This window comes from Scyliorhinus torazame, chromosome 28 (assembly GCF_047496885.1).
Source record: "Scyliorhinus torazame isolate Kashiwa2021f chromosome 28, sScyTor2.1, whole genome shotgun sequence".
NCBI classification, from domain to species: Eukaryota; Metazoa; Chordata; class Chondrichthyes; order Carcharhiniformes; family Scyliorhinidae; genus Scyliorhinus; species Scyliorhinus torazame.
In genome coordinates, this window is record NC_092734.1 from 40454465 (window position 1) to 40481917 (window position 27453).

Consider the following 27453-nt stretch of genomic DNA (forward strand, 5'->3'; position numbering starts at 1 on the left):
AGTATAACTCCATTCACACACCGGGCAGTATAACTCCATTCACACACTGGGCAGTATAACTCCCCTCACACACCGGGCAGTATAACTCCCCTCACACACCGGGCAGTATAACTCCATTCTCACACCGGGCAGTATAACTCCATTCACACACCGGGCAGTATAACTCCAATCTCACACCGAGCAGTATAACTCCATTCACACACCGAGCAGTATAACTCCCCTCACACACCGGGCAGTATAACTCCCCTCACACACCGTGCAGTATAACTCCATTCACACACCGGGCAGTATAACTCCATTCTCACACCGGGCAGTATAACTCCATTCTCACACCGGGCAGTATAACTCCCCTCACACACCGGGCAGTATAACTCCATTCTCACACTGGGCAGTATAACTCCATTCTCACACTGGGCAGTATAACTCCCCCCACACACCGGGCAGTATAACTCCCCTCACACACCGGGCAGTATAACTCCCCTCACACACCGGGCAGTATAACTCCATTCACACACCGGGCAGTATAACTCCCCTCATACACCGGGCAGTATAACTCCCCTCACACACCGGGCAGTATAACTCCCCTCACACACCGGGCAGTATAACTCCATTCACACACCGTGCAGTATAACTCCCCTCACACACTGGGCAGTATAACTCCCCTCTCACACCGGGGAGTATAACTCCATTCTCACACCGGGCAGTATAACTCCATTCTCACACCGGGCAGTATAACTCCATTCTCACACCGGGCAGTATAACTCCATTCTCACACCGGGCAGTATAACTCCATTCTCACACCGAGCAGTATAACTCCCCTCACACACAGGGCAGTATAACTCCATTCACACACAGGGCAGTATAACTCCATTCACACACCGGGCAGTATAACTCCCCTCACACACCGGGCAGTATAACTCCCCTCACACACCGGGCAGTATAACTCCATTCACACACCGGGCAGTATAACTCCATTCTCACACCGGGCAGTATAACTCCCCTCACACACCGGGCAGTATAACTCCCCTCACACACCGGGCAGTATAACTCCCCTCACACACCGGGCAGTATAACTCCATTCACACACCGGGCAGTATAACTCCCCTCACACACCGGGCAGTATAACTCCCCTCACACACCGGGCAGTATAACTCCATTCACACACCGGGCAGTATAACTCCATTCTCACACCGGGCAGTATAACTCCCCTCACACACCGGGCAGTATAACTCCCCTCACACACCGGGCAGTATAACTCCCCTCACACACCGGGCAGTATAACTCCATTCACACACCGGGCAGTATAACTCCATTCTCACACAGGGCAGTATAACTCCCCTCTCACACCGGGCAGTATAACTCCATTCTCACACCGGGCAGTATAAATCCATTCACACACCGGGCAGTATAACTCCATTCACACACCGGGCAGTATAACTCCATTCTCACACAGGGCAGTATAACTCCCCTCTCACACCGGGCAGTATAACTCCATTCACACACCGGGCAGTGTAACTCCATTCACACACCGGGCAGTATAACTCCCCTCACACACCGGACAGTATAACTCCCCTCACACAACGGGCATTATAACTCCCCTCACACACCGGGCAGTATAACTCCCCTCACACACCGGGCAGTATAACTCCATTCACACACCGGGCAGTATAACTCCATTCACACACCGGGCAGTATAACTCCATTCTCACACCGGGCAGTATAACTCCCCTCACACACCGAGCAGTATAACTCCATTCACACACCGGGCAGTATAACTCCCCTCACACACCTGGCAGTATAACTCCATTCACACACCGGGCAGTATAACTCCATTCTCACACCGGGCAGTATAACTCCATTCTCACACCGGGCAGTATAACTCCCGTCACACACCGGGCAGTATAACTCCATTCACACACCGGGCAGTATAACTCCATTCTCACACCGGGCAGTATAACTCCCCTCACACACCGGGCAGTATAACTCCATTCTCACACCGGGCAGTATAACTCCATTCACACACCGGGCAGTATAACTCCCGTCACACATCGGGCAGTATAACTCCATTCTCACACCGGGCAGTATAACTCCATTCTCACACCGGGCAGTATAACTCCATTCACACACCGGGCAGTATAACTCCCCTCACACACCGGGCAGTATAACTCCATTCTCACACCGGGCAGTATAACTCCATTCTCACACCGGGCAGTATAACTCCCGTCACACAGTATAACTCCCCTCACACACCGGGCAGTATAACTCCCCTCACACACCGGGCAGTATAACTCCTCTCACACACCGGGCAGTATAACTCCCCTCACACACCGGGCAGTATAACTCCATTCTCACACCGGGCAGTATAACTCCATTCACACACCGGGCAGTATAACTCCATTCTCACACCGAGCAGTATAACTCCATTCACACACCGGGCAGTATAACTCCATTCACACACTGGGCAGTATAACTCCCCTCACACACCGGGCAGTATAACTCCCCTCACACACCGGGCAGTATAACTCCATTCTCACACTGGGCAGTATAACTCCATTCACACACCGGGCAGTATAACTCCATTCTCACACCGAGCAGTATAACTCAATTCACACACCGAGCAGTATAACTCCCCTCACACACCGGGCAGTATAACTCCCCTCACACACCGGGCAGTATAACTCCATTCACACACCGGGCAGTATAACTCCATTCTCACACCGGGCAGTATAACTCCATTCTCACACCGGGCAGTATAACTCCCCTCACACACCGGGCAGTATAACTCCATTCTCACACTGGGCAGTATAACTCCATTCTCACACTGGGCAGTATAACTCCCCCCACACACCGGGCAGTATAACTCCCCTCACACACCGGGCAGTATAACTCCCCTCACACACCGGGCAGTATAACTCCATTCACACACCGGGCAGTATAACTCCCCTCATACACCGGGCAGTATAACTCCCCTCACACACCGGGCAGTATAACTCCCCTCACACACCGGGCAGTATAACTCCATTCACACACCGTGCAGTATAACTCCCCTCACACACTGGGCAGTATAACTCCCCTCTCACACCGGGGAGTATAACTCCATTCTCACACCGGGCAGTATAACTCCATTCTCACACCGGGCAGTATAACTCCATTCTCACACCGGGCAGTATAACTCCATTCTCACACCGGGCAGTATAACTCCATTCTCACACCGAGCAGTATAACTCCCCTCACACACAGGGCAGTATAACTCCATTCACACACAGGGCAGTATAACTCCATTCACACACTGGGCAGTATAACTCCCCTCACACACCGGGCAGTATAACTCCCCTCACACACCGGGCAGTATAACTCCATTCACACACCGGGCAGTATAACTCCATTCTCACACCGGGCAGTATAACTCCCCTCACACACCGGGCAGTATAACTCCCCTCACACACCGGGCAGTATAACTCCCCTCACACACCGGGCAGTATAACTCCATTCACACACCGGGCAGTATAACTCCATTCTCACACAGGGCAGTATAACTCCCCTCTCACACCGGGCAGTATAACTCCATTCTCACACCGGGCAGTATAAATCCATTCACACACCGGGCAGTATAACTCCATTCACACACCGGGCAGTATAACTCCATTCTCACACAGGGCAGTATAACTCCCCTCTCACACCGGGCAGTATAACTCCATTCACACACCGGGCAGTGTAACTCCATTCACACACCGGGCAGTATAACTCCCCTCACACACCGGGCAGTATAACTCCCCTCACACAACGGGCAGTATAACTCCCCTCACACACCGGGCAGTATAACTCCCCTCACACACCGGGCAGTATAACTCCATTCACACACCGGGCAGTATAACTCCATTCACACACCGGGCAGTATAACTCCATCCTCACACCGGGCAGTATAACTCCCCTCACACACCGAGCAGTATAACTCCATTCACACACCGGGCAGTATAACTCCCCTCACACACCGGGCAGTATAACTCCATTCACACACCGGGCAGTATAACTCCCATCACACACCGGGCAGTATAACTCCATTCACACACCGGGCAGTATAACTCCATTCACACACCGGGCAGTATAACTCCCCTCACACACCGGGCAGTATAACTCCCCTCACACACCGGGCAGTATAACTCCCCTCACACACCGGGCAGTATAACTCCATTCACACACCGGGCAGTATAACTCCCCTCACACACCGGGCAGTATAACTCCCCTCACACACCGGGCAGTATAACTCCATTCACACACCGGGCAGTATAACTCCATTCTCACACCGGGCAGTATAACTCCATTCTCACACAGGGCAGTATAACTCCCCTCACACACCATGCAGTATAACTCCATTCACACACCGGGCAGTATAACTCCATTCACACACCGGGCAGTATAACTCCATTCACACACCGGGCAGTATAACTCCATTCACACACCGGGCAGTATAACTCCATTCTCACACCGGGCAGTATAACTCCATTCTCACACAGGGCAGTATAACTCCATTCACACACCGGGCAGTATAACTCCATTCGCACACCGGGCAGTATAACTCCCCTCACACACCGGGCAGTATAACTCCATTCTGACACCGGGCAGTATAACTCCCCTCACACACCGGGCAGTATAACTCCCCTCACACACCGGGCAGTATAACTCCATTCACACACCGGGCAGTATAACTCCATTCACACACCGGGCAGTATAACTCCATTCACACACCGGTCAGTATAACTCCCCTCACACACCGGGCAGTATAACTCCCCTCACACACCGGGCAGTATAACTCCATTCACACACCGGTCAGTATAACTCCCCTCACACACCGGGCAGTATAACTCCCCTCACACACCGGGCAGTATAACTCCATTCACACACCGGGCAGTATAACTCCCCTCACACACCGGGCAGTATAACTCCATTCACACACCGGGCAGTATAACTCCATTCACACACCGGTCAGTATAACTCCATTCACACACCGGGCAGTATAACTCCATTCACACACTGGGCAGTATAACTCCATTCACACACCGGGCAGTATAACTCCCCTCACACACCGGGCAGTATAACTCCCCTCACACACCGGGCAGTATAACTCCCCTCACACACCGGGCAGTATAACTCCATTCACACACCGGGCAGTATAACTCCCCTCACACACCGGGCAGTATAACTCCATTCACACACCGGGCAGTATAACTCCCCTCACACACCGGGCAGTATAACTCCATTCACACACCGGGCAGTATAACTCCATTCACACACCGGGCAGTATAACTCCATTCTCACACCGGGCGGTATAACTTCCCTCACACACCGGGCAGTATAACTCCATTCACACACCGGGCAGTATAACTCCATTCTCACACCGGGCAGTATAACTCCATTCTCACACAGGGCAGTATAACTCCATTCACACACCGGGCAGTATAACTCCCCTCACACACCGGGCAGTATAACTCCATTCACACACCGGGCAGTATAACTCCCCTCACACACCGGGCAGTATAACTCCATTCACACACCGGGCAGTATAACTCCCCTCACACACCGGGCAGTATAACTCCCCTCACACACCGGGCAGTATAACTCCATTCACACACCGGGCAGTATAACTGCCCTCACACACCGGGCAGTATCACTCCCCTCACACACCGGGCAGTATAACTCCGCTCACACACCGGGCAGTATAACTCCATTCACACACCGGGCAGTATATCTCCCCTCACACACCGGGCAGTATAACTCCCCTCACACACCGGGCAGTATAACTCCATTCACACACCGGGCAGTATAACTCCCCTCACACACCGGGCAGTATAACTCCATTCACACACCGGGCAGTATAACTCCCCTCACACACCGGGCAGTATAACTCCATTCTCACACCGGGCAGTATAACTCCCCTCACACACCGGGCAGTATAACTCCCCTCACACACCGGGCAGTATAACTCCATTCACACACCGGGCAGTATAACTCCCCTCACACACCGGGCAGTATAACTCCATTCTCACACCGGGCAGTATAACTCCATTCTCACACCGGGCAGTATAACTCCATTCACACACCGGGCAGTATAACTCCATTCACACACCGGGCAGTATAACTCCCCTCACACACCGGGCAGTATAACTCCCCTCACACACCGGGCAGTATAACTCCCCTTACACACCGGGCAGTATAACTCCCCTCACACACCGGGCAGTATAACTCCCCTCACACACCGGGCAGTATAACTCCAATCACACACCGGGCAGTATAACTCCCCTCACACACCGGGCAGTATAACTCCCCTCACACACCGGGCAGTATAACTCCCCTCACACACCGGGCAGTATAACTCCATTCACACACCGGGCAGTATAACTCCCCTCACACACCGGGCAGTATAACTCCATTCACACACCGGGCAGTATAACTCCCCTCACACACCGGGCAGTATAACTCCATTCACACACCGGGCAGTATAACTCCCCTCACACACCGGGCAGTATAACTCCCCTCACACACCGGGCAGTATAACTCCATTCACACACCGGGCAGTATAACTCCCCTCACACACCGGGCAGTATAACTCCCCTCACACACCGGGCAGTACAACTCCATTCACACACCGGGCAGTATAACTCCCCTCACACACCGGGCAGTATAACTCCCCTCACACACCGGGCAGTATAACTCCCCTCACACACCGGGCAGTATAACTCCATTCTCACACCGGGCAGTATAATTCCCCTCACACACCAGGCAGTATAACTCCATTCTCACACCGGGCAGTATAACTCCCCTCACACACCGGGCAGTGTAACTCCATTCTCACACCGGGCAGTATAACTCCATTCACACACCGGGCAGTATAACTCCCCTCACACACCGGGCAGTATAACTCCATTCACACACCGGGCAGTATAACTCCCCTCACACACCGGGCAGTATAACTCCCCTCACACACCGGGCAGTATAACTCCCCTCACACACCGGGCAGTATAACTCCATTCTCACACCGGGCAGTATAACTCCCCTCACACACCAGGCAGTATAACTCCATTCTCACACCGGGCAGTATAACTCCCCTCACACACTGGGCAGTATAACTCCCCTCTCACACCGGGGAGTATAACTCCATTCTCACACCGGGCAGTATAACTCCATTCTCACACCGGGCAGTATAACTCCATTCTCACACCGGGCAGTATAACTCCATTCTCACACCGGGCAGTATAACTGCATTCTCACACCGAGCAGTATAACTCCCCTCACACACAGGGCAGTATAACTCCATTCACACACAGGGCAGTATAACTCCATTCACACACCGGGCAGTATAACTCCCCTCACACACCGGGCAGTATAACTCCCCTCACACACCGGGCAGTATAACTCCATTCACACACCGGGCAGTATAACTCCATTCTCACACCGGGCAGTTTAACTCCCCTCACACACCGGGCAGTATAACTCCCCTCACACACCGGGCAGTATAACTCCCCTCACACACCGGGCAGTATAACTCCATTCACACACCGGGCAGTATAACTCCATTCTCACACAGGGCAGTATAACTCCCCTCTCACACCGGGCAGTATAACTCCATTCTCACACCGGGCAGTATAAATCCATTCACACACCGGGCAGTATAACTCCATTCACACACCGGGCAGTATAACTCCATTCTCACACAGGGCAGTATAACTCCCCTCTCACACCGGGCAGTATAACTCCATTCACACACCGGGCAGTGTAACTCCATTCACACACCGGGCAGTATAACTCCCCTCACACACCGGGCAGTATAACTCCCCTCACACAACGGGCAGTATAACTCCCCTCACACACCGGGCAGTATAACTCCCCTCACACACCGGGCAGTATAACTCCATTCACACACCGGGCAGTATAATTCCATTCACACACCGGGCAGTATAACTCCATTCTCACACCGGGCAGTATAACTCCCCTCACACACCGAGCAGTATAACTCCATTCCCACACCGGGCAGTATAACTCCCCTCACACACCGGGCAGTATAACTCCATTCACACACCGGGCAGTATAACTCCATTCTCACACCGGGCAGTATAACTCCATTCTCACACCGGGCAGTATAACTCCCGTCACACACCGGGCAGTATAACTCCATTCACACACCGGGCAGTATAACTCCATTCTCACACCGGGCAGTATAACTCCCCTCACACACCGGGCAGTATAACTCCATTCTCACACCGGGCAGTATAACTCCATTCACACACCGGGCAGTATAACTCCCGTCACACATCGGGCAGTATAACTCCATTCTCACACCGGGCAGTATAACTCCATTCTCACACCGGGCAGTATAACTCCATTCACACACCGGGCAGTATAACTCCTCTCACACACCGGGCAGTATAACTCCATTCTCACACCGGGCAGTATAACTCCATTCTCACACCGGGCAGTATAACTCCCGTCACACAGTATAACTCCCCTCACACACCGGGCAGTATAACTCCCCTCACACACCGGGCAGTATAACTCCCCTCACACACCGGGCAGTATAACTCCCCTCACACACCGGGCAGTATAACTCCATTCTCACACCGGGCAGTATAACTCCATTCACACACCGGGCAGTATAACTCCATTCTCACACCGAGCAGTATAACTCCATTCACACACCGGGCAGTATAACTCCATTCACACACTGGGCAGTATAACTCCCCTCACACACCGGGCAGTATAACTCCCCTCACACACCGGGCAGTATAACTCCATTCTCACACCGGGCAGTATAACTCCATTCTCACACCGGGCAGTATAACTCCATTCTCACACCGGGCAGTATAACTCCCCTCACACACCGTGCAGTATAACTCCATTCACACACCGGGCAGTATAACTCCATTCTCACACCGGGCAGTATAACTCCATTCTCACACCGGGCAGTATAACTCCCCTCACACACCGGGCAGTATAACTCCATTCTCACACAGGGCAGTATAACTCCATTCACACACCGGGCAGTATAACTCCCCTCATACACCGGGCAGTATAACTCCCCTCACACACCGGGCAGTATAACTCCCCTCACACACCGGGCAGTATAACTCCATTCACACACCGTGCAGTATAACTCCCCTCACACACTGGGCAGTATAACTCCCCTCTCACACCGGGGAGTATAACTCCATTCTCACACCGGGCAGTATAACTCCATTCTCACACCGGGCAGTATAACTCCATTCTCACACCGGGCAGTATAACTCCATTCTCACACCGGGCAGTATAACTCCATTCTCACACCGAGCAGTATAACTCCCCTCACACACAGGGCAGTATAACTCCATTCACACACAGGGCAGTATAACTCCATTCACACACCGGGCAGTATAACTCCCCTCACACACCGGGCAGTATAACTCCCCTCACACACCGGGCAGTATAACTCCATTCACACACCGGGCAGTATAACTCCATTCTCACACCGGGCAGTATAACTCCCCTCACACACCGGGCAGTATAACTCCCCTCACACACCGGGCAGTATAACTCCCCTCACACACCGGGCAGTATAACTCCATTCACACACCGGGCAGTATAACTCCCCTCACACACCGGGCAGTATAACTCCCCTCACACACCGGGCAGTATAACTCCATTCACACACCGGGCAGTATAACTCCATTCTCACACCGGGCAGTATAACTCCCCTCACACACCGGGCAGTATAACTCCCCTCACACACCGGGCAGTATAACTCCCCTCACACACCGGGCAGTATAACTCCATTCACACACCGGGCAGTATAACTCCATTCTCACACAGGGCAGTATAACTCCCCTCTCACACCGGGCAGTATAACTCCATTCTCACACCGGGCAGTATAAATCCATTCACACACCGGGCAGTATAACTCCATTCACACACCGGGCAGTATAACTCCATTCTCACACAGGGCAGTATAACTCCCCTCTCACACCGGGCAGTATAACTCCATTCACACACCGGGCAGTGTAACTCCATTCACACACCGGGCAGTATAACTCCCCTCACACACCGGGCAGTATAACTCCCCTCACACAACGGGCATTATAACTCCCCTCACACACCGGGCATTATAACTCCCCTCACACACCGGGCAGTATAACTCCATTCACACACCGGGCAGTATAACTCCATTCACACACCGGGCAGTATAACTCCATTCTCACACCGGGCAGTATAACTCCCCTCACACACCGAGCAGTATAACTCCATTCACACACCGGGCAGTATAACTCCCCTCACACACCGGGCAGTATAACTCCATTCACACACCGGGCAGTATAACTCCATTCTCACACCGGGCAGTATAACTCCATTCTCACACCGGGCAGTATAACTCCCGTCACACACCGGGCAGTATAACTCCATTCACACACCGGGCAGTATAACTCCATTCTCACACCGGGCAGTATAACTCCCCTCACACACCGGGCAGTATAACTCCATTCTCACACCGGGCAGTATAACTCCATTCACACACCGGGCAGTATAACTCCCGTCACACATCGGGCAGTATAACTCCATTCTCACACCGGGCAGTATAACTCCATTCTCACACCGGGCAGTATAACTCCATTCACACACCGGGCAGTATAACTCCCCTCACACACCGGGCAGTATAACTCCATTCTCACACCGGGCAGTATAACTCCATTCTCACACCGGGCAGTATAACTCCCGTCACACAGTATAACTCCCCTCACACACCGGGCAGTATAACTCCCCTCACACACCGGGCAGTATAACTCCCCTCACACACCGGGCAGTATAACTCCCCTCAGACACCGGGCAGTATAACTCCATTCTCACACCGGGCAGTATAACTCCATTCACACACCGGGCAGTATAACTCCATTCTCACACCGAGCAGTATAACTCCATTCACACACCGGGCAGTATAACTCCATTCACACACTGGGCAGTATAACTCCCCTCACACACCGGGCAGTATAACTCCCCTCACACACCGGGCAGTATAACTCCATTCTCACACTGGGCAGTATAACTCCATTCACACACCGGGCAGTATAACTCCATTCTCACACCGAGCAGTATAACTCCATTCACACACCGAGCAGTATAACTCCCCTCACACACCGGGCAGTATAACTCCCCTCACACACCGGGCAGTATAACTCCATTCACACACCGGGCAGTATAACTCCATTCTCACACCGGGCAGTATAACTCCATTCTCACACCGGGCAGTATAACTCCCCTCACACACCGGGCAGTATAACTCCATTCTCACACTGGGCAGTATAACTCCATTCTCACACTGGGCAGTATAACTCCCCCCACACACCGGGCAGTATAACTCCCCTCACACACCGGGCAGTATAACTCCCCTCACACACCGGGCAGTATAACTCCATTCACACACCGGGCAGTATAACTCCCCTCATACACCGGGCAGTATAACTCCCCTCACACACCGGGCAGTATAACTCCCCTCACACACCGGGCAGTATAACTCCATTCACACACCGTGCAGTATAACTCCCCTCACACACTGGGCAGTATAACTCCCCTCTCACACCGGGGAGTATAACTCCATTCTCACACCGGGCAGTATAACTCCATTCTCACACCGGGCAGTATAACTCCATTCTCACACCGGGCAGTATAACTCCATTCTCACACCGGGCAGTATAACTCCATTCTCACACCGAGCAGTATAACTCCCCTCACACACAGGGCAGTATAACTCCATTCACACACAGGGCAGTATAACTCCATTCACACACCGGGCAGTATAACTCCCCTCACACACCGGGCAGTATAACTCCCCTCACACACCGGGCAGTATAACTCCATTCACACACCGGGCAGTATAACTCCATTCTCACACCGGGCAGTATAACTCCCCTCACACACCGGGCAGTATAACTCCCCTCACACACCGGGCAGTATAACTCCCCTCACACACCGGGCAGTTTAACTCCATTCACACACCGGGCAGTATAACTCCATTCTCACACAGGGCAGTATAACTCCCCTCTCACACCGGGCAGTATAACTCCATTCTCACACCGGGCAGTATAAATCCATTCACACACCGGGCAGTATAACTCCCCTCACACACCGGGCAGTATAACTCCATTCTCACACCGGGCAGTATAAATCCATTCACACACCGGGCAGTATAACTCCATTCTCACACCGGGCAGTATAAATCCATTCACACACCGGGCAGTATAACTCCATTCACACACCGGGCAGTATAACTCCATTCTCACACAGGGCAGTATAACTCCCCTCTCACACCGGGCAGTATAACTCCATTCACACACCGGGCAGTGTAACTCCATTCACACACCGGGCAGTATAACTCCCCTCACACACCGGGCAGTATAACTCCCCTCACACAACGGGCAGTATAACTCCCCTCACACACCGGGCAGTATAACTCCCCTCACACACCGGGCAGTATAACTCCATTCACACACCGGGCAGTATAACTCCATTCACACACCGGGCAGTATAACTCCATCCTCACACCGGGCAGTATAACTCCATTCACACACCGGGCAGTATAACTCCATTCACACACCGGGCAGTATAACTCCCCTCACACACCGAGCAGTATAACTCCATTCACACACCGGGCAGTATAACTCCCCTCACACACCGGGCAGTATAACTCCATTCACACACCGGGCAGTATAACTCCCATCACACACCGGGCAGTATAACTCCATTCACACACCGGGCAGTATAACTCCATTCACACACCGGGCAGTATAACTCCCCTCACACACCGGGCAGTATAACTCCCCTCACACACCGGGCAGTATAACTCCCCTCACACACCGGGCAGTATAACTCCATTCACACACCGGGCAGTATAACTCCCCTCACACACCGGGCAGTATAACTCCCCTCACACACCGGGCAGTATAACTCCATTCACACACCGGGCAGTATAACTCCATTCACACACCGGGCAGTATAACTCCATTCTCACACAGGGCAGTATAACTCCCCTCACACACCGGGCAGTATAACTCCATTCACACACCGGGCAGTATAACTCCATTCACACACCGGGCAGTATAACTCCATTCACACACCGGGCAGTATAACTCCATTCTCACACCGGGCAGTATAACTCCATTCTCACACAGGGCAGTATAACTCCATTCACACACCGGGCAGTATAACTCCATTCGCACACCGGGCAGTATAACTCCCCTCACACACCGGGCAGTATAACTCCATTCTGACACCGGGCAGTATAACTCCCCTCACACACCGGGCAGTATAACTCCCCTCACACACCGGGCAGTATAACTCCATTCACACACCGGGCAGTATAACTCCATTCACACACCGGGCAGTATAACTCCATTCACACACCGGTCAGTATAACTCCCCTCACACACCGGGCAGTATAACTCCCCTCACACACCGGGCAGTATAACTCCATTCACACACCGGTCAGTATAACTCCCCTCACACACCGGGCAGTATAACTCCCCTCACACACCGGGCAGTATAACTCCATTCACACACCGGGCAGTATAACTCCCCTCACACACCGGGCAGTATAACTCCATTCACACACCGGGCAGTATAACTCCATTCACACACCGGTCAGTTTAACTCCATTCACACACCGGGCAGTATAACTCCATTCACACACCGGGCAGTATAACTCCATTCACACACCGGGCAGTATAACTCCATTCACACACTGGGCAGTATAACTCCATTCACACACCGGGCAGTATAACTCCATTCTCACACCGGGCAGTATAACTCCCCTCACACACCGGGCAGTATAACTCCCCTCACACACCGGGCAGTATAACTCCCCTCACACACCGGGCAGTATAACTCCATTCACACACCGGGCAGTATAACTCCCCTCACACACCGGGCAGTATAACTCCATTCACACACCGGGCAGTATAACTCCCCTCACACACCGGGCAGTATAACTCCATTCACACACCGGGCAGTATAACTCCCCTCACACACCGGGCAGTATAACTCCATTCACACACCGGGCAGTATAACTCCATTCACACACCGGGCAGTATAACTCCATTCTCACACCGGGCAGTATAACTCCCCTCACACACCGGGCAGTATAACTCCATTCTCACACCGGGCAGTATAACTCCATTCTCACACCGGGCAGTATAACTCCCCTCACACACCGGGCAGTATAACTCCCCTCACACACCGGGCAGTATAACTCCCCTCACACACCGGGCAGTATAACTCCATTCACACACCGGGCAGTATAACTCCCCTCACACACCGGGCAGTATAACTCCATTCACACACCGGGCAGTATAACTCCATTCACACACCGGGCAGTATAACTCCATTCTCACACCGGGCGGTATAACTTCCCTCACACACCGGGCAGTATAACTCCATTCACACACCGGGCAGTATAACTCCATTCTCACACCGGGCAGTATAACTCCCCTCACACACCGGGCAGTATAACTCCCCTCACACACCGGGCAGTATAACTCCATTCACACACCGGGCAGTATAACTCCCCTCACACACCGGGCAGTATAACTCCATTCACACACCGGGCAGTATAACTCCATTCTCACACCGGGCAGTATAACTCCATTCTCACACCGGGCAGTATAACTCCCCTCACACACCGGGCAGTATAACTCCCCTCACACACCGGGCAGTATAACTCCCCTCACACACCGGGCAGTATAACTCCATTCACACACCGGGCAGTATAACTCCCCTCACACACCGGGCAGTATAACTCCATTCACACACCGGGCAGTATAACTCCATTCACACACCGGGCAGTATAACTCCATTCTCACACCGGGCGGTATAACTTCCCTCACACACCGGGCAGTATAACTCCATTCACACACCGGGCAGTATAACTCCATTCTCACACCGGGCAGTATAACTCCATTCCCACACCGGGCAGTATAACTCCATTCACACACCGGGCAGTATAACTCCATTCCCACACCGGGCAGTATAACTCCATTCACACACCGGGCAGTATAACTCCATTCACACACCGGGCAGTATAACTCCCCTCACACACCGGGCAGTATAACTCCCCTCACACACCGGGCAGTATAACTCCATTCACACACCGGGCAGTATAACTCCATTCACACACCGGGCAGTATAACTCCGCTCACACACCGGGCAGTATAACTCCATTCACACACCGGGCAGTATATCTCCCCTCACACACCGGGCAGTATAACTCCCCTCACACACCGGGCAGTATAACTCCCCTCACACACCGGGCAGTATAACTCCATTCACACACCGGGCAGTATAACTCCCCTCACACACCGGGCAGTATAACTCCCCTCACACACCGGGCAGTATAACTCCATTCACACACCGGGCAGTATAACTCCCCTCACACACCGGGCAGTATAACTCCATTCTCACACCGGGCAGTATAACTCCATTCTCACACCGGGCAGTATAACTCCATTCACACACCGGGCAGTATAACTCCATTCACACACCGGGCAGTATAACTCCCCTCACACACCGGGCAGTATAACTCCCCTCACACACCGGGCAGTATAACTCCCCTCACACACCGGGCAGTATAACTCCCCTCACACACCGGGCAGTATAACTCCATTCACACACCGGGCAGTATAACTCCCCTCACACACCGGGCAGTATAACTCCATTCACACACCGGGCAGTATAACTCCCCTCACACACCGGGCAGTATAACTCCATTCACACACCGGGCAGTATAACTCCCCTCACACACCGGGCAGTATAACTCCATTCTCACACCGGGCAGTATAACTCCATTCACACACCGGGCAGTATAACTCCCCTCACACACCGGGCAGTATAACTCCATTCTCACACCGGGCAGTATAACTCCATTCACACACCGGGCAGTATAACTCCCCTCACCCACCGGGCAGTATAACTCCCCTCACACACCGGGCAGTATAACTCCCCTCACACACCGGGCAGTGTAACTCCATTCTCACACCGGGCAGTATAACTCCCCTCACACACCGGGCAGTATAACTCCCCTCACACACCGGGCAGTATAACTCCATTCTCACACCGGGCAGTATAACTCCATTCTCACACACCGGGCAGTATAACTCCCCTCTCACACCGGGCAGTATAACTCCATTCACACACCGGGCAGTATAACTCCCGTCACACACCGGGCAGTATAACTCCCCTCTCACACCGGGCAGTATAACTCCATTCTCACACCGGGCAGTATAACTCCATTCACACACCGGGCAGTATAACTCCCCTCACACACCGGGCAGTATAACTCCATTCTCACACCGGGCAGTATAACTCCCCTCACACACCGGGCAGTATAACTCCATTCTCACACCGGGCAGTATAACTCCATTCTCACACCGGGCAGTATAACTCCCCTCACACACCGGGCAGTATAACTCCCCTCACACACCGGGCAGTATAACTCCATTCTCACACCGGGCAGTATAACTCCATTCACACACCGGGCAGTATAACTCCCCTCACACACCGGGCAGTATAACTCCATTCTCACACCGGGCAGTATAACTCCCCTCACACACCGGGCAGTATAACTCCATTCTCACACCGGGCAGTATAACTCCATTCTCACACCGGGCAGTATAACTCCCCTCACACACCGGGCAGTATAACTCCCCTCACACACCGGGCAGTATAACTCCATTCACACACCGGGCAGTATAACTCCCCTCACACACCGGGCAGTATAACTCCATTCTCACACACCGGGCAGTATAACTCCATTCACACACCGGGCAGTATAACTCCCGTCACACACCGGGCAGTATAACTCCCCTCACACACCGGGCAGTATAACTCCATTCTCACACACCGGGCAGTATAACTCCCCTCACACACCGGGCAGTATAACTCCCCTCACACACCGGGCAGTATAACTCCATTCTCACACACCGGGCAGTATAACTCCATTCACACACCGGGCAGTATAACTCCCCTCACACACCGGGCAGTATAACTCCATTCTCACACACCGGGCAGTATAACTCCCCTCACACACCGGGCAGTATAACTCCATTCACACACCGGGCAGTATAACTCCCCTCACACACCGGGCAGTATAACTCCCCTCACACACCGGGCAGTATAACTCCCCTCACACACCGGGCAGTATAACTCCATTCCCACACCGGGCAGTATAACTCCATTCCCACACCGGGCAGTATAACTTGATTCCCACACCGGGCAGTATAACTCCATTCCCACACCGGGCAGTATAACTCCATTCCCACACCGGGCAGTATAACTCCATTCACACACCGGGCAGTATAACTCCATTCTCACACAGGGCAGTATAACTCCCCTCACACACCGGGCAGTATAACTCCATTCTCACACAGGGCAGTATAACTCCCCTCACACACCGGGCAGTATAACTCCATTCACAGACCGGGCAGTATAACTCCCGTCACACACCGGGCTGTATAACTCCCCTCACACACCGGGCAGTATAACTCCCCTCACACACCGGGCAGTATAACTCAATTCTCACACCGGGCAGTATAACTCCCGTCACACACCGGGCAGTATAACTCCATTCACACACCGGGCAGTATAACTCCATTCTCACACCGGGCAGTATAACTCCCCTCACACACCGGGCAGTATAACTCCATTCTCACACCGGGCAGTATAACTCCCCTCACACACCGGGCAGTATAACTCCCCTCACACACCGGGCAGTATAACTCCATTCTCACACCGGGCAGTATAACTCCCCTCACACACCGGGCAGTATAACTCCATTCTCACACCGGGCAGTATAACTCCATTCTCACACCGGGCAGTATAACTCCCCTCACACACCGGGCAGAATAACTCCATTCTCACACCGGGCAGTATAACTCCATTCACACACCGGGCAGTATAACTCCCGTCACACACCGGGCAGTATAACTCCATTCTCACACCGGGCAGTATAACTCCATTCTCACACCGGGCAGTATAACTCCATTCACACACCGGGCAGTATAACTCCCCTCACACACCGGGCAGTATAACTCCATTCTCACACCGGGCAGTATAACTCCATTCTCACACCGGGCAGTATAACTCCCGTCACACAGTATAACTCCCCTCACACACCGGGCAGTATAACTCCCCTCACACACCGGGCAGTATAACTCCCCTCACACACCGGGCAGTATAACTCCCCTCACACACCGGGCAGTATAACTCCATTCTCACACCGGGCAGTATAACTCCATTCACACACCGGGCAGTATAACTCCATTCTCACACCGAGCAGTATAACTCCATTCTCACACCAGGCAGTATAACTCCATTCACACACCGGGCAGTATAACTCCCCTCACACACCGGGCAGTATAACTCCATTCACACACCGGGCAGTATAACTCCATTCACACACCGGGCAGTATAACTCCCCTCACACACCGGGCAGTATAACTCCATTCACACACCGGGCAGTATAACTTCATTCACACACCGGGCAGTATAACTCCATTCACACACCGGGCAGTATAACTCCCCTCACACACCGGGCAGTATAACTCCATTCCCACACCGGGCAGTATAACTCCATTCACACACCGGGCAGTATAACTCCTTTCCCACACCGGGCAGTATAACTCCCCACACACACCGGGCAGTATAACTCCCCTCACACACCGGGCAGTATAACTCCATTCTCACACCGAGCAGTATAACTCCCCTCACACACCGGGCAGTATAACTCCATTCACACACCGGGCAGTATCACTCCCATCACACACCGGGCAGTATAACTCCCCTCACACACCGGGCAGTATAACTCCCCTCACACACCGGGCAGTATAACTCCATTCCCACACCGGGCAGTATAACTCCATTCCCACACCGGGCAGTATAACTTGATTCCCACACCGGGCAGTATAACTCCATTCCCACACCGGGCAGTATATCTCCATTCCCACACCGGGCAGTATAACTCCATTCACACACCGGGCAGTATAACTCCATTCTCACACAGGGCAGTATAACTCCCCTCACACACCGGGCAGTATAACTCCATTCTCACACAGGGCAGTATAACTCCCCTCACACACCGGGCAGTATAACTCCATTCACAGACCGGGCAGTATAACTCCCGTCACACACCGGGCAGTATAACTCCCCTCACACACCGGGCAGTATAACTCCCCTCACACACCGGGCAGTATAACTCAATTCTCACACCGGGCAGTATAACTCCATTCTCACACCGGGCAGTATAACTCCCGTCACACACCGGGCAGTATAACTCCATTCACACACCGGGCAGTATAACTCCATTCTCACACCGGGCAGTATAACTCCCCTCACACACCGGGCAGTATAACTCCATTCTCACACCGGGCAGTATAACTCCCCTCACACACCGGGCAGTATAACTCCCCTCACACACCGGGCAGTATAACTCCATTCTCACACCGGGCAGTATAACTCCCCTCACACACCGGGCAGTATAACTCCATTCTCACACCGGGCAGTATAACTCCATTCTCACACCGGGCAGTATAACTCCCCTCACACACCGGGCAGAATAACTCCATTCTCACACCGGGCAGTATAACTCCATTCACACACCGGGCAGTATAACTCCCGTCACACACCGGGCAGTATAACTCCATTCTCACACCGGGCAGTATAACTCCATTCTCACACCGGGCAGTATAACTCCATTCACACACCGGGCAGTATAACTCCCCTCACACACCGGGCAGTATAACTCCATTCTCAAACCGGGCAGTATAACTCCATTCTCACACCGGGCAGTATAACTCCCGTCACACAGTATAACTCCCCTCACACACCGGGCAGTATAACTCCCCTCACACACCGGGCAGTATAACTCCCCTCACACACCGGGCAGTATAACTCCCCTCACACACCGGGCAGTATAACTCTATTCTCACACCGGGCAGTATAACTCCATTCACACACCGGGCAGTATAACTCCATTCTCACACCGAGCAGTATAACTCCATTCACACACCGGGCAGTATAACTCCATTCACACACTGGGCAGTATAACTCCCCTCACACACCGGGCAGTATAACTCCCCTCACACACCGGGCAGTATAACTCCATTCACACACCGGGCAGTATAACTCCATTCACACACCGGGCAGTATAACTCCCCTCACACACCGGGCAGTATAACTCCATTCACACACCGGGCAGTATAACTCCATTCACACACCGGGCAGTATAACTCCATTCACACACCGGGCAGTATAACTCCCCTCACACACCGGGCAGTATAACTCCATTCCCACACCGGGCAGTATAACTCCATTCACACACCGGGCAGTATAACTCCATTCCCACACCGGGCAGTATAACTCCCCTCACACACCGGGCAGTATAACTCCCCTCACACACCGGGCAGTATAACTCCATTCTCACACCGGGCAGTATAACTCCCCTCACACACCGGGCAGTATAACTCCCCTCACACACCGGGCAGTATAACTCCATTCTCACACCGGGCAGTATAACTCCATTCTCACACCGAGCAGTATAACTCCCCTCACACACCGGGCAGTATAACTCCCCTCACACACCGGGCAGTATAACTCCCCTCACACACCGGGCAGTATAACTCCATTCACACACCGGGCTGTATAACTCCCCTCACACACCGGGCAGTATAACTCCATTCCCACACCGGGCAGTATAACTCCATTCTCACACCGGGCAGTATAACTCCCCTCACACACCGGGCAGTATAACTCCATTCACACACCGGGCAGTATAACTCCATTCACACACCGGGCAGTATAACTCCCCTCACACACCGGGCATTATAACTCCCCTCACACGCCGGGCAGTATAACTCCCCTCACACACCGGGCAGTATAACTCCATTCACACACCGGGCAGTATAACTCCCATCACACACCGGGCAGTATAACTCCCCTCACACACCGGGCAGTATAACTCCCCTCACACACCGGGAAGTATAACTCCATTCCCACACCGGGCAGTATAACTCCATTCCCACACCGGGCAGTATAACTCCATTCCCACACCGGGCAGTATAACTCCATTCACACACCGTGCAGTATAACTCCATTCTCACACAGGGCAGTATAACTCCCCTCACACACCGGGCAGTATAACTCCATTCTCACACAGGGCAGTATAACTCCCCTCACACACCGGGCAGTATAACTCCATTCACAGTCCGGGCAGTATAACTCCCGTCACACACCGGGCAGTATAACTCCCATCACACACCGGGCAGTATAACTCCCCTCACACACCGGGCAGTATAACTCCATTCTCACACCGGGCAGTAAAACTCCATTCTCACACCGGGCAGTATAACTCCATTCTCACACCGGGCAGTATAACTCCATTCTCACACCGGGCAGTATAACTCCCGTCACACACCGGGCAGTATAACTCCATTCACACACCGGGCAGTATAACTCCATTCTCACACCGGGCAGTATAACTCCCCTCACACACCGGGCAGTATAACTCCATTCTCACACCGGGCAGTATAACTCCATTCACACACCGGGCAGTATAACTCTCGTCACACACCGGGCAGTATAACTCCATTCTCACACCGGGCAGTATAACTCCATTCACACACCGGGCAGTATAACTCCATTCACACACCGGGCAGTATAACTCCCCTCACACACCGGGCAGTATAACTCCATTCTCACACCGGGCAGTATAACTCCATTCTCACACCGGGCAGTATAACTCCCGTCACACAGTATAACTCCCCTCACACACCGGGCAGTATAACTCCCCTCACACACCGGGCAGTATAACTCCCCTCACACACCGGGCAGTATAACTCCCCTCACACACCGGGCAGTATAACTCCATTCTCACACCGGGCAGTATAACTCCATTCACACACCGGGCAGTATAACTCCATTCTCACACCGAGCAGTATAACTCCATTCACACACCGGGCAGTATAACTCCATTCACACACTGGGCAGTATAACTCCCCTCACACACCGGGCAGTATAACTCCCCTCACACACCGGGCAGTATAACTCCATTCTCACACCGGGCAGTATAACTCCATTCACACACCGGGCAGTATAACTCCATTCTCACACCGAGCAGTATAACTCCATTCACACACCGAGCAGTATAACTCCCCTCACACACCGGGCAGTATAACTCCATTCACACACCGGGCAGTATAACTCCATTCACACACCGGGCAGTATAACTCCATTCACACACCGGGCAGTATAACTCCATTCACACACCGGGCAGTAAAACTCCATTCACACACCGGGCAGTATAACTCCATTCACACACCGGGCAGTATAACTCCCCTCACACACCGGGCAGTATAACTCCATTCCCACACCGGGCAGTATAACTCCATTCACACACCGGGCAGTATAACTCCTTTCCCACACCGGGCAGTATAACTCCCCACACACACCGGGCAGTATAACTCCCCTCACACACCGGGCAGTATAACTCCATTCTCACACCGGGCAGTATAACTCCCCTCACACACCGGGCAGTATAACTCCATTCACACACCGGGCAGTATCACTCCCATCACACACCGGGCAGTATAACTCCCCTCACACACCGGGCAGTATAACTCCCCTCACACACCGGGCAGTATAACTCCATTCCCACACCGGGCAGTATAACTCCATTCCCACACCGGGCAGTATAACTTGATTCCCACACCGGGCAGTATAACTCCATTCCCACACCGGGCAGTATAACTCCATTCCCACACCGGGCAGTATAACTCCATTCACACACCGGGCAGTATAACTCCATTCTCACACAGGGCAGTATAACTCCCCTCACACACCGGGCAGTATAACTCCATTCTCACACAGGGCAGTATAACTCCCCTCACACACCGGGCAGTATAACTCCATTCACAGACCGGGCAGTATAACTCCCGTCACACACCGGGCTGTATAACTCCCCTCACACACCGGGCAGTATAACTCCCCTCACACACCGGGCAGTATAACTCAATTCTCACACCGGGCAGTATAACTCCATTCTCACACCGGGCAGTATAACTCCCGTCACACACCGGGCAGTATAACTCCATTCACACACCGGGCAGTATAACTCCATTCTCACACCGGGCAGTATAACTCCCCTCACACACCGGGCAGTATAACTCCATTCTCACACCGGGCAGTATAACTCCCCTCACACACCGGGCAGTATAACTCCCCTCACACACCGGGCAGTATAACTCCATTCTCACACCGGGCAGTATAACTCCCCTCACACACCGGGCAGTATAACTCCATTCTCACACCGGGCAGTATAACTCCATTCTCACACCGGGCAGTATAACTCCCCTCACACACCGGGCAGAATAACTCCATTCTCACACCGGGCAGTATAACTCCATTCACACACCGGGCAGTATAACTCCCGTCACACACCGGGCAGTATAACTCCATTCTCACACCGGGCAGTATAACTCCATTCTCACACCGGGCAGTATAACTCCATTCACACACCGGGCAGTATAACTCCCCTCACACACCGGGCAGTATAACTCCATTCTCACACCGGGCAGTATAACTCCATTCTCACACCGGGCAGTATAACTCCCGTCACACAGTATAACTCCCCTCACACACCGGGCAGTATAACTCCCCTCACACACCGGGCAGTATAACTCCCCTCACACACCGGGCAGTATAACTCCCCTCACACACCGGGCAGTATAACTCCATTCTCACACCGGGCAGTATAACTCCATTCACACACCGGGCAGTATAACTCCATTCTCACACCGAGCAGTATAACTCCATTCACACACCGGGCAGTATAACTCCATTCACACACTGGGCAGTATAACTCCCCTCACACACCGGGCAGTATAACTCCCCTCACACACCGGGCAGTATAACTCCATTCTCACACCGGGCAGTATAACTCCCCTCACACACCGGGCAGTATAACTCCATTCACACACCGGGCAGTATAACTCCATTCACACACCGGGCAGTATAACTCCCCTCACACACCGGGCAGTATAACTCCATTCACACACCGGGCAGTATAACTCCATTCACACACCGGGCAGTATAACTCCATTCACACACCGGGCAGTATAACTCCCCTCACACACCGGGCAGTATAACTCCATTCCCACACCGGGCAGTATAACTCCATTCACACACCGGGCAGTATAACTCCATTCCCACACCGGGCAGTATAACTCCCCTCACACACCGGGCAGTATAACTCCCCTCACACACCGGGCAGTATAACTCCATTCTCACACCGGGCAGTATAACTCCCCTCACACACCGGGCAGTATAACTCCCCTCACACACTGGGCAGTATAACTCCATTCTCACACCGGGCAGTATAACTCCATTCTCACACCGAGCAGTATAACTCCCCTCACACACCGGGCAGTATAACTCCCCTCACACACCGGGCAGTATAACTCCCCTCACACACAGGGCAGTATAACTCCATTCACACACCGGGCTGTATAACTCCCCTCACACACCGGGCAGTATAACTCCATTCCCACACCGGGCAGTATAACTCCATTCTCACACCGGGCAGTATAACTCCCCTCACACACCGGGCAGTATAACTCCATTCACACACCGGGCAGTATAACTCCATTCACACACCGGGCAGTATAACTCCCCTCACACACCGGGCATTATAACTCCCCTCACACGCCGGGCAGTATAACTCCCCTCACACACCGGGCAGTATAACTCCATTCACACACCGGGCAGTATAACTCCCATCACACACCGGGCAGTATAACTCCCCTCACACACCGGGCAGTATAACTCCCCTCACACACCGGGAAGTATAACTCCATTCCCACACCGGGCAGTATAACTCCATTCCCACACCGGGCAGTATAACTCCATTCCCACACCGGGCAGTATAACTCCATTCACACACCGTGCAGTATAACTCCATTCTCACACAGGGCAGTATAACTCCCCTCACACACCGGGCAGTATAACTCCATTCTCACACAGGGCAGTATAACTCCCCTCACACACCGGGCAGTATAACTCCATTCACAGTCCGGGCAGTATAACTCCCGTCACACACCGGGCAGTATAACTCCCATCACACACCGGGCAGTATAACTCCCCTCACACACCGGGCAGTATAACTCCATTCTCACACCGGGCAGTAAAACTCCATTCTCACACCGGGCAGTATAACTCTATTCTCACACCGGGCAGTATAACTCCATTCTCACACCGGGCAGTATAACTCCCGTCACACACCGGGCAGTATAACTCCATTCACACACCGGGCAGTATAACTCCATTCTCACACCGGGCAGTATAACTCCCCTCACACACCGGGCAGTATAACTCCATTCTCTCACCGGGCAGTATAACTCCATTCACACACCGGGCAGTATAACTCTCGTCACACACCGGGCAGTATAACTCCATTCTCACACCGGGCAGTATAACTCCATTCTCACACCGGGCAGTATAACTCCATTCACACACCGGGCAGTATAACTCCCCTCACACACCGGGCAGTATAACTCCATTCTCACACCGGGCAGTATAACTCCATTCTCACACCGGGCAGTATAACTCCCGTCACACAGTATAACTCCCCTCACACACCGGGCAGTATAACTCCCCTCACACACCGGGCAGTATAACTCCCCTCACACACCGGGCAGTATAACTCCCCTCACACACCGGGCAGTATAACTCCATTCTCACACCGGGCAGTATAACTCCATTCACACACCGGGCAGTATAACTCCATTCTCACACCGAGCAGTATAACTCCATTCACACACCGGGCAGTATAACTCCATTCACACAGTGGGCAGTATAACTCCCCTCACACACCGGGCAGTATAACTCCCCTCACACACCGGGCAGTATAACTCCATTCTCACACCGGGCAGTATAACTCCATTCACACACCGGGCAGTATAACTCCATTCTCACACCGAGCAGTATAACTCCATTCACACACCGAGCAGTATAACTCCCCTCACACACCGGGCAGTATAACTCCATTCACACACCGGGCAGTATAACTCCATTCACACACCGGGCAGTATAACTCCATTCACACACCGGGCAGTATAACTCCATTCACACACCGGGCAGTAAAACTCCATTCACACACCGGGCAGTATAACTCCATTCACACACCGGGCAGTATAACTCCCCTCACACACCGGGCAGTATAACTCCATTCCCACACCGGGCAGTATAACTCCATTCACACACCGGGCAGTATAACTCCATTCCCACACCGGGCAGTATAACTCCCCTCACACACCGGGCAGTATAACTCCCCTCACACACCGGGCAGTATAACTCCATTCTCACACCGGGCAGTATAACTCCCCTCACACACGGGGCAGTATAACTCCATTCACACACCGGGCAGTATAACTCCCATCACACACCGGGCAGTATAACTCCCCTCACACACTGGGCAGTATAACTCCCCTCACACACCGGGAAGTATAACTCCATTCCCACACCGGGCAGTATAACTCCATTCCCACACCGGGCAGTATAACTCCATTCACACACCGGGCAGTATAACTCCATTCTCACACAGGGCAGTATAACTCCCCTCACACACCGGGCAGTATAACTCCATTCTCACACAGGGCAGTATAACTCCCCTCACACACCGGGCAGTATAACTCCATTCACAGACCGGGCAGTATAACTCCCGTCACACACCGGGCAGTATAACTCCCCTCACACACCGGGCAGTATAACTCCCCTCACACACCGGGCAGTATAACTCCCCTCACACACCGGGCAGTATAACTCCATTCTCACACCGGGCAGTATAACTCCATTCTCACACCGGGCAGTATAACTCCCGTCACACACCGGGCAGTATAACTCCATTCACACACCGGGCAGTATAACTCCATTCTCACACCGGGCAGTATAACTCCCCTCACACACCGGGCAGTATAACTCCATTCTCACACCGGGCAGTATAACTCCATTCACACACCGGGCAGTATAACTCCCGTCACACATCGGGCAGTATAACTCCATTCTCACACCGGGCAGTATAACTCCATTCTCACACCGGGCAGTATAACTCCATTCACACACCGGGCAGTATAACTCCCCTCACACACCGGGCAGTATAACTCCATTCTCACACCGGGCAGTATAACTCCATTCTCACACCGGGCAGTATAACTCCCGTCACACAGTATAACTCCCCTCACACACCGGGCAGTATAACTCCCCTCACACACCGGGCAGTATAACTCCCCTCACGTACCGGGCAGTATAACTCCCCTCACACACCGGGCAGTATAACTCCATTCTCACACCGGGCAGTATAACTCCATTCACACACCGGGCAGTATAACTCCATTCTCACACCGA